Raw genomic sequence first — 11,030 nt, forward strand, 5'->3', positions numbered from 1 at the left:
CTCTTTATAATTGTCTCACTGCAGCAGCAGTTTTATTGAGCCTCTTAATCCATTGCTGCATTTAATATGCATTTGTCTGAATATGGGTCAAGGGTTTCTCCATCTTCCTAACGTCTATAGCTCACCTAGTTATATGTGGCAGATTATATTTTCTAAAAAAGGATACATCCCATCCAACATGCTCTCCTTACAAGGTAATGTTGACACTCCACCCATCATGTGTGCTTTCTCCCCTTGAATCTGAGTGGGTCTGTGATGCTGTGTGACTTCCAAGGTCATAAAAGGTGATAACAGCTTCCACTCAGTCCTCTAGGAATGCTTGTTCTTGGAACCTAATCACCATGCCACAAGGAAGGGTGACACCACATGGAGAGGCCACATGTAGGTGTCTGGCACACAGCCCCAGCTGAGGCCACTTTCAATAGCCAGCACCAATCTCCAGCCAGGTGATGAGTGAGTGAATGAATGAATGAGTGAGTGAATGAGTGAATGAATGAGGGAGGGAGGGAGCCTGCAGGTGATTCCAGCCCCAGCCTTCAAGCCACCCCAGCTGATGCCAAGTGGAGCAGAAACGAGCTGTCCCTGCAGAGCCCTGCCCAAATTACAGATTTCTGAGCAAAAGAAGTGATGGTTGTTTTAAGCCTCTGAGTTGGGGTGGTATCCTTCACAGCAATAGATAGCTGGACGACTCTGTGACTACTTTTTGCTCACTGCTTAAAAGCTGCTCCGTGTGACTTGGTTGGAGCCCTTTGGGAGCTGTTAAGCCAAAGGTGTCCTTTGCCAATTGTAAGGAAGTTCCAACCTTATAAATTATTTCAAGTTTCCTCCTGCTCTAGACAAAGCTTCTTTGGTTTCAGAGAAGAGAAGAAACTCATTCAAATTACCTCAGGAAAAGGGGGTTTAATGAAAGGATACAGAGGGCTCGCAGGAATCCAAGAACAGGACCTGCTGCACGGCACGGCCTCGTGGCAACTGCGATTGTTTTTATCTGTATATGTTTGTAGCTTTTCTGCCACTCTCTGCACATAGACTCGACTCTTTTCTCATTACATGGGCTTGGTTTCTTGATTCATCAATTCGGAAGTGGATCATCACACCTTTCCCCACTTCCTAGTCCCCCTCCACATCACAGCGTTTATGATTCAAGTGCCACTTCTGATCGGGTGCCCAGTTTTCAGTTCTCTGAAGGGCATCTGATGGAAACAGCTCCTCTTTGCTCAGCGAGGTCCCACAAAGCACAAGTAGCTGGGCTCCTTACATCCGAACTGAGCTTGGGCAGGTGTCCATCCTGGGGCAGTCAGCTGGAACCCTGGAGGGCAGGTTTTGAGGTAAGGAGTCCTCTGGAAGGGGTGTGGGTGGGCCATGCAGTGATTGACATCTCCAGAACACCTCCTCATCAAGGCTGTTGTCTCCTCCTGGCCAGAAAATGAAAGCTGACATGGGCACAAGCGTGACCTCCTGATGAGAGCAGCACAGAATCAGGAACGGCCAGCCCAGGGGAGGGTCAGGAATGCGGGAGGATGAAGAGGAACCGTGTCTGGTGGCAGGCGGTGGGACGTGCAGGCCTTGGTCAAGCTTGCAGGTGGCACTTCGCCTTTGGAAGCTGCATGGTGTCCTGCATACACAGTCTCTGGAGTCCAGCAGACTCGGAGTTCAAATTCCAGGTCAGCTAATTTAAAAGCTTGAGACCTCAGGCAAATTACCCTCTCTGAGCCTTGATATCTTCATCTGTAAAATGGGGATAACAGCACCAGCCTTGCAGGGTGAGGGTGGGAATTAAATGAAATGACTCTGTTAAATGTTTAACAGGGTTTCGCTCATCACTGCCGCTCACTAAACGTGAACTCCTTTCTTCTCCGACTTGGGAGTCGGAGTTCCCCCTTCAATGTGCTGGGTCACAGATCCTGTGACTGAAGGTCAAAAGGTTTCTCACCCAATCACTCACACCCTCAAAGGAGTTCCCTGCCTCAGGGCTTTGCAAAAGTGAGACAAGCCTGCGTGGGTCCAGAAACACCATGATGGGGTGACCAGCCTCACCCTGTTTCGATTCCTAAAAATCTGGAAAACAAAAATTAGACTGCATATAGTTTGGAGTCATAACCAAGAAACATACACGTTAGAAGTCAATGAATAGAAATGTACGGTGCAGCGACACTGAAGCCGTGCTTTTGGATGGTCCCACTTGTTTTAAGAAAGTGAAATTATGAAAGCATCAGGCAGATCCCAGTCCCCTGAAAACTCTCGCTCAGGCAGTTCCGCAGCGCTGTGCAGCGGCAGTCGCTGAGTGTCGAGCATCGCACGTTAAATGCCCGCATGGAGGCCCCTAGGCTGAGGGCAGGGGCGCTGGATCAGGAGCCCCAGGCCTGGGGTCCATCCCGTCCTCGCTGCTGACTAGCTCTGTGTCCTTGGACAAGCCCGTTTCCCTCTCCAAGCCTGGGTCTCCACACCTATAAAATAGGAAAGTTGGACCAGATGATTTCCAAGAGGCCTCAAACTCAAGTAGGGAAGGGGTATCTTAGTGATTAAAAGAAAAGAACCCTTCGAGTTACCCAGACATCAGTTCAAATCCTGTCTCTACCACTGTTAGTGGTGTGACCCTGGGCAAGTTGTTTAACCTCTAGACACCTCGGTTTCCTCATTGGTAAACTGGGGATAGTTATAGTGTAAAGGTGTTGTGAAGAGTAAAAAAGACAATCCGTGAGTGCATGTAACACAATGCCTTGCCCATAGTAAGTTCTCAATGAATGTTAAATATTATTGTCAGTGAACAGGGATTTATTTTTTTCGCCATATGATTTCACCCATATGTGGAAGATAAACAAATACACGGACAAAGAGAACAGATTAGTGGCTACCAGAGGGGAAAGAGGTTAGGGGGTGGGCATAAGGGGTAAAGGGGCACATATATATGGTGACTGACAAATAATAATGTACAACCGAAATCTCACAATGCTACAAACCATTATGACTTCAATAAAAAAAAAAAAATGCAGGTCTGTGTGTGTATGTGTGTGTGTTGCTCTATTTCCATCGGGAGCAGGCTCTCCCCGACGTCAGGCGCAGCAGCTGCACTTGCCCAACGCCCTTTTGCAGACACAGCCCTGGGCACACGTGGCGCAGCCCACAGAGCAGCATTAGCAGCAGCTCTTGCAGGCGGTACGTTTGCACTCTTTGCATTTGCAGGAGCCGGTACAGGTGCAGGAGCCGCCAGTGGAACAGGAGCACTTGGGGTCCATGTGGAGCCAAGGGGAGGCCAGAGGTCCAAAGCTGGTGATGAAGACGCAGTGGGGCTGCTGGAAGGCGTGGTTGAATGGGGATTTAAAAAAATATTTTTGAAAGCATAGCTCCATTAATCATGTTGAACTCTGGGGCTCCCCAGGCCAGAATCAGTGGGTTTCTGGAGCATCAAAAGAGGAGCAGAGGTTGGGGGCCAGCCAAGTGGCATAGCAGTTAAGTTCACGAATTCCACTTTGGCAGCCCAGGGTTCGCCGGTTCAGATCCTGGGCATGGACCTACTCACCACTCATCAAGCCACGCTGAGGTGGCGTCCCATATAGAAAAGCTACAACTCTACAGCTATGATATACAACTATGTCCTGGGGCTTTGGGGACAAAAAAGAAAAAAAGAGGAAGATGGGTAACAGATGTTAGCTCAGGGCCAATCTTTCTCAAAAAAAAAAAAAAAAAAAGGAGCAGAGGGCCAGCCCTGGTGGCCTAGTGGTTAAGTTCAGCACACACTCCGCTTTGGCATCCTGGGTTCAGTTCTTGGGCGCAGACCTACACCGCTCATCTATCAGTGGCCATGTTGTGGCAGCAGCTCACATACAAAATAGAGGAAGATTCGCAACAGCTGTTAGCTCAGAGTGACTCTTCCTCAGTAAAAAAAGAAAAAAAACAACAACAACAACAAAAGAGAAGCAGATACCAGTTTGTACAACAAAGTCATTGCTCTCCTTCAACTAACAAGTTTCCCTTTTTTGACGGGGTGGTGGGGGTGCTCCTTGCAAGTCAGTAATCTTGAAAGTCAGGCTTTGGGGAGAAGGAAATGATTGTATAAATGTTTTCAGCCTGGAGGACTTGACCATTAAGGTTACTGTAAGCCAGGCTAGAGAGAACTCAGTATATGGCACAGAGCACTGTTTCTCTAACTTCCCTGGGAGGGAACTAAATATGGATTCCTGGGTCCCACCCCACATCTACTTGATCTGACTCTCCGGAACCGGCATTTTAAACCACTGCCCCAGCCACTGCTTCTTGTCAGGGAAGTTTAGGAAACCCTGGCAGAGAGGGTGTGCCCACCCTTCAGGCCCTGGTGCGTTGTGGGGAGGAGAAGGAGAGGGGGAGGGGAAGCAATAGGTTCTATGTGTGAGAATTGACCCTTCCCCAAGGTGGCATGGGGGGAGGGAGGGGAAGGAAAGGGAGAAATGGCCCTATTAAAGAGATGACTGAATACTTATCTCTTAGCTGCAGTTTGAATGGGAACAGACCAAGATGCCTGCTTGGCAAGTTGTCCCCTCCCTTCCTAGCTCCCACTCCCTGAGGTGGGGCTCATGAGACAGGTTAAATCAGAAACAGGAAAAAATAAGAAAGAAAGAACATCTTCTTTGCACATCTGTGTGTCCTGTGAGTGAACCGTTGCTCTTGTTACGTCACAACATCATTGTCATCAAAATGTCATACCGTTGTCATCAAGAAGTCTTCAGCCAAGAGTCTCTCCAGCTCTGAAGCCTACAGGTCTGGGTCACTCCAGAGCTAAGCCAGGTTTGGGCCCCTTTATGTCCAGGAAGCTGCCCTCACCCTCGGGGCAGGAGCCAGAAGCACCAGTCTGGCTGGGAAATGGCTTGGGGGCAGGAGGCTGGGGATCAGATCTTCCCCAAGGGATCACACAGCCACCAAATTAAAGGGTGAGCCCACGTAGATGGATTTTGAAATCCCAGATCAGTGTGCTTCCCTGGCCTTGGCCTTCTGAGTTGCCCCTCTGGTCACACTGCTCCTGGGCTGAATGGTTCGTGTCCCTTGGGCTCTGCACGCTTTCTGAGTGGGATGCCCTTTTCTTCTTTTTCTAGTCACTTCTCACTCTGCCCTGGGGCAGATGAAAAACTCTAAAATTCTGGACATCCTTTGGTTATTAAATGTGGAACTAATAATAATAATAAACTCAAATTTGAATTCTCATTTATATAGTTTTTAAATTTTAAAAAGTTGTGGTAAAATACAGGGCCGGCCCCGTGGCTTGGCGGTTGGGTGCGTGCGCTCCGCTGCTGGCGGCCCGGGTTCGGGTCCCGGCGCGTGCCGCTTCTCCGGCCATGCTGGAACGCATCCCACATACAGCAGCTGGAGGGGTGTGCAGCTATGGCATGCAGCTATCTACTGGGGCTTTGGAGGGAAAAAAATAAATAAAGAAAATCTTAAAAAAAAAAAAAAAGTTGTGGTAAAATACATATAACAAAATTTACCTTTTTAAAGTATACAATTCAGTGGCATTTAGTACATTCACAATGTTGTGCAACCATCACCACTGTTTAGTTCCTGAACATTTCCATCATCTCAAAAGGAAACCCCATACCCAGTAAGTGGTCACTCTCCATTTCTCCCTCCCCCCAGCCACTGGCAACCGCTAATCTGCTTTTTGTCTCTATGGATTTGCCTATTCTGTATATTTCATGTAAGTGGAATCATACAATATGTGGCCTTCTGTGTCTGGCTTCTTGCACTTAGCATAATGTTTTCAAGGTGCATCAATGTTGTCATGTATCAGTACTTCATTCCTTTGTGAGATTGAATAGTATTCCATCATATTGATATGCCACGTTTTGTTTATCCATTCATCAGCTGACGTCCTTTATATTTTTAAAGTGCTTTCATATACATTATGTCACCTGATCCCCACAAAAAGTCTGGGAGGTAGTCAGGGCAGGTACTATTCATTATTATTAATGAATAATACCGCCAGCCTGGTGGTGTAGTGGTTGAGTTCACATGCTCCACTTTGGTGGGCCAGGGTTTGCGGGTTTGGATCCCTGGCGTTCGCCAACACACTGCTTGTCAAGCCATGCCATGGCAGCGTCCCTCATACAAAACAGAGGAAGATTGTTACAGATGTTAGCTCAGGGACAATCTATCTCACCAAAAGGAAAAAAAAGAAAAGAAACTTAGGGGCTGGCCTAGTGGTGTAGTGGTTAAGTTCACGCACTCTGCTTTGGCGGCCTGGGGTTCAAGGGTTCGGATCCCGGGTGCGGACCTACACACCCACGTACAAAGTAGAGGAAGATTGGCACAGGTGTTAGCTCAGGGACATTCTTCTTCACCAAAAAAAAAAAACAAAGAATAATACCTATTTTACAGATGAGGAGACTGAGGCTCCTAAAGGTGGAATTACTTGTTCAAGGTCCCATAGCCGGTTAATGGCAGACCCAGAATCAGAACCCAGGTCTCTTGAGTTTGGAGGACCAAAACCTTTGTTGGGCAGTTTGCTTTGTAATCCCTAGCAGTGTCCTTCCACCAAGAAGATTCTGAGTGGACATGTGCTCACTGTGGCAAGGCAGGTGAGGACCAGTGAGGGTTCAGCCTTTGGACAGGCCTAATTGTAGACAGGCCTAATTTTGTCCATTGGTGAAGTTGGTCACTGCCTACAAGGCCTGATCTTGCCAGGCCTCTTCTCAGACCTCCTTGAGGACTCCCCTTCCACCTCTGCATGAAGCACTCTCGCCTTAGGACGCCATAGGAGGCTGGAGCCAGGGAGGGTGGACGCTGGGTCTTGTTCCCCTACACTCTCCCAGCACCAAGCCTAGCAGTGAGGCTCCATAAATGTTTGCCAACTAAGACTTTTTAAGGGCCTGAGGGTGCTCTGATGTTTTGCTCTCTCTCCCCAGCAACAAGTCACCAGTAGCAATCTCCCGCCATCCAGAGCAACCTCTTGGGCCTTGTTACTTGGAATGAATAACAAGCAATTAGGAAGCTTTAGCTCTTTAGCACCAATCAGCAGGACTTTGGGGAGTGGAATCCCACTCTGCAGCAGTGAGGGTTTCATTCCTGCTAAAATAACAACCAAACCACATAATGAAGAGTTTGGAAAACTCAACAAAGGAACAAAAATGACCCATAATCGTACTACCCTAACATAACTGTTATTTTGAAGAACTCCCTTCCACTAGATTCCCTCCCTCCTTTCCTTCCTTCCTTCTTCCCTTCCTTCCTTCCTTCCTCTGTCATGAAAGTAATACAAAATATTGTAATATTTTAAAAACTACCTAATATCTCACACCCAGAGACAACTATTGTGAACATTTTGCATATTTGCTTCCAGTCTTTTTCAATACCTTGTTTTCATAATTGAGATAATACAGAATATACAATTCCCTTAGTATATATGTATTTTCTTATATCACTAATTTTTTTTCTAATAATAAAAGCAATATGTGTCTATTATAGAAATTTCTGGAAAAAATTACCAAAAAAGATGGAGATAAAAATTACCTAGAATGTTCCTTCCACAGATAGAAATTTTAACATGCACTTATTTTACATAGTTAAAATACCACTAAATAGTTTTTAATCTTTTTTCCTACCTATCTTATAAGCATTTTCCCATGTTGCCACATAGTCTTTATAATTAATTTTATTTTTTATTTTAATTTTTAATAGGTAACACATTTACATGGTACAGTATTCAAAAGATTCAAAGGATATTCAGGCCCCGTGGCTTAGCGGTTAAGTGCGCGCGCTCTGCCGCTGGTGGCCCGGGGTTCGGATCCTGGGCGCGCACTGACGCACCGCTTCTCCCGCCATGCTGAGGCCACGTCCCACGTACAGCAACTAGAAGGATGTGCAGCTATGACATACAACTATCGACTGGGGCTTTGGGGGGAAAAAATAAATAAAATCCTTAAAAAATAAAAATAAAAGGATATTCAGTGGAAGGGTTTCTTCCCATCTCGTTCTCCATTTGCACATTTTTCCTCCCACAGGACCCACTGTTACCTGTTTCTTGTGAATCCTCTGTGAAGGACCCTTCTATGCATATCTAAACAAATATGTGTGTGTTTAAATGTATTCCTTCCCCATTGCCCTATTTTTTACACAAAGAATAGTGAACTACCACACTCTTCCTTGCCTTCCTTTTTTTTTTTTTATAATTTTATTTATTTATTTTCCCCCAAAGCCCCAGTAGATAGTTGCATGTCATAGCTGCACATCCTTCTAGTTGCTATATGTGGGACGCGCCCTCAGCATGGCTGGAGAAGTGGTGTGTTGGTGCGTGCCCGGGATCTGAACCCGGGCCGCCAGCAGCGGAGCGCGTGCACTTAACCGCTAAGCCACGGGGCCGGCCCTGCCTTGCCTTCCTTTTTAACTCAATAGTATATCTTAGAGATCTTCCTATTTCTATTCAAAGAGAGCTTCCTCAATCTTTCTTTTTTTTTTTTATACCACATAGGATTCCACTCTGTATAGGTGTAGCCTAACCAGGGTTCAACTAAGCCCCATAGATGAACATTTGTTTCCAATCTGTTGCAAACAATACCACACTGACTAACATTGCACATGTATCATTGTGAGCATCCATTTGTCGAATAAACTCCCAGAAGGGGAATTGCTGGGTCAAGAAGTGCATGCATTTATAATTTTGATCGATATGGCCCAATTGCTCTCTGTAGTCTAGCAGCAGCAGCAGACGACGACGGAACCCAGTGTCTAGCCTTTCCCCATCTTTTGTTATCCCTAAATAACAGAGTTCGGACCAGCTTCAGGCAAAAACCAGTTTCCCTTCGTGGCCACTCAAATGCAGTCTGCACTATACTGAAGGCCTATTAGATGACAGGCATGAGACACAGGTACTGGCCCTGGGGGCTGGTCTGGGAGCTCGTGGGGGCTGGTCGGGGGGCGAGGAGGAGGGGATATGTCAGAAGAGCCCCTGCACCTGCCGACCTGCCCTAAACTCCTGCAGAGGAGCAGCTGGGTCTGTTTTTGCTCTCCTTGTCCCAGCAGCCAGCAGAGCGCAGCGGAGGTAGCAGCATTCAATATACGTTGAGTGGATAAATGATTAAATAATTGAATGTCTGGTGTGGAGGAAGGCAGAAAGGTGCCAGGGCGGGGGCATCCGTCAGGACAGGTTTCACAGAGAAGAGCATTCGAGGGCCTCTTTTTGGAGGATTGATTTCACCCAGTGGAATTCTGGGCCTGAGGGGCTGAATTTTTGTTGGCCTCCTGACTCACAAAGGACAGTTGCGTGAGGGGGATGACAGGAATGATCTGGGGGCAAATCTGAGTGGGTGGGGTATGGGGATCCCTCTGATGAGCCCTGGACACTGAGCATCTCCAAAATAAGGCAGAAGGTCTCTGAGTTGACACCGAGGAGGAGAAGCGAGATGGCTAGTGAGGACTGCCAAAGAGAAGTGTCCCGGGCCCCACTCTGGCGCAGAGTGCAGCTGCTGCGTGGGGAATGACCCCTCTCCCTCCCCCACCCCAGACTCGGGTACACCCTGTACAGTCCAGAGTCCACACCCTGCTGGGGGAGGGTGCAGAGGATGCCCGCCCCCTGCTTATCAACCAGATTCCAAACTCCAAAAGTGGGTTCGATGGCTCAGAAGCTGCAGCTGTATCTCCAGGAAGGCAGGTGCCCATTTGTCTTTGGGGAGGAAACCAGCATGGTTTCAGCTCCCCTAGTTCATTTCCTAGAATTTTAGAAAGACAAAACTGTTAAAGATCTGGCTCTTACAGAAAATCAAGTACCACCCTGTCCACTACCAGTCCACCCATTTTACAGATGAGGAAACTGAGGCCCAGAGAGGGGAGATGGACTGCCTCTGGTCACACAGAGAATTAGAGGCAACGCTAGGTCTAGAAACAGAGCTCCCGACTCTGTATCCAGTGTTCTCTGCTCTGAACCAGGGGATGGAGGTCAGGATGGTGACCTAGATGTGGCTCTGGGGCCAGAGAGGGGAGACCAGTGCAGGGGCTGGAGGCAGGGTCAGAGCCAGGGAAGGGGTGGGGGTCAGCTACCTACACCTGTCCCAGCTGCTGGGTTATAAATCCTCCAGGAATTCCAGATATTCCACTCATGTCTAAGTTCCCTGCTTGGAAGCAGGCTGGCCAGCATGGGTTTCGGAGAGGCCTCGGCCCAGAGAAGAAAGGCATGTCATGGAGAGAAACGGCCTGGCTAAGGGAGGGGGTTGCTGGGCCACCAGGTTCAAGGGACCTCCTTGGGAGAGCTGTCCCAGCCCTGCACTCCCCTCCCAGGGGCCCAGGGTGACTTCTAGCAGTGACTCAGGGCTTGCGGGCAATGTTCCTGGGAGCCTAGCCAGAGTGCGGCGGCAGGGGGTCGGGGGGGGGGGCGTTGGCGGCAGGCCCAGACCCCGCTGTTTCCTGGACAAAGGGTGGGGGACCACCCCTCCTGGCCTCCTGAGACACTGACTCACCTTTGGAAGCTGCTTTGAGAGTTTACCAGAACTTGATTTTATCTGCATAAAATCCTCAGGAGAGTCTCACCTTGGGATTTAGCCTCTAAAATACCTTTCTAGATACCCCTGAGCCCCTGGCCCACCCCCAGCCTAGGATTCCTGAGGGGTGAGGGGCACGTGCATTCCTTTCTCCTGAGGTGGAAGAGGACAAAAATAGTTCACCTTCTAGAGCAGACAAACCTGAATACAATGATGAAATAACAAAATGATGAAATAACGAAACTGCCTCTTACATCAATGGCTGGGTGCCTGCAGGTTCCTTGGCTCCTGGTAATCCTCACAGCACCCCTGTGAGTGGGTTTTGTAAGTCCCCTTCTACAGATAGGGAAACTGAGGCTCAGGGAAGTCGTGTCACTTGTTCCAGAACACAGAGAGGAAAGAACCCAAGGCCAGGGCTCCACAGCTATTGATCTGGACAAAGTGACTCCGCCCACTTCAGGCCCTCACCCTGAGGGCCCAGCCCCCACCCCACCCCAGGCCTCCCCTGGACAGCTGGCTGCTTTTCAATCATAAACTCACTCAAAGAGAAATTGAAAAACATTTGGTCATCGTTTTTTCAGACTTTTGGGATTG

The 11,030-nt window shown here is 48.3% G+C and overlaps 1 pseudogene; it reads right to left on the minus strand.

The window, feature by feature from the left end:
- Nucleotides 1-3,053: 3,053 nt before the first annotated feature.
- On the minus strand, nucleotides 3,054-3,236 carry LOC131413435 (metallothionein-1-like; annotated as a pseudogene).
- Between the last annotated feature and the right edge of the window lie 7,794 nt (nucleotides 3,237-11,030).

Source organism: Diceros bicornis, chromosome 14, assembly GCF_020826845.1.
Source record: "Diceros bicornis minor isolate mBicDic1 chromosome 14, mDicBic1.mat.cur, whole genome shotgun sequence".
In the NCBI taxonomy this organism is placed as follows: Eukaryota; Metazoa; Chordata; class Mammalia; order Perissodactyla; family Rhinocerotidae; genus Diceros; species Diceros bicornis.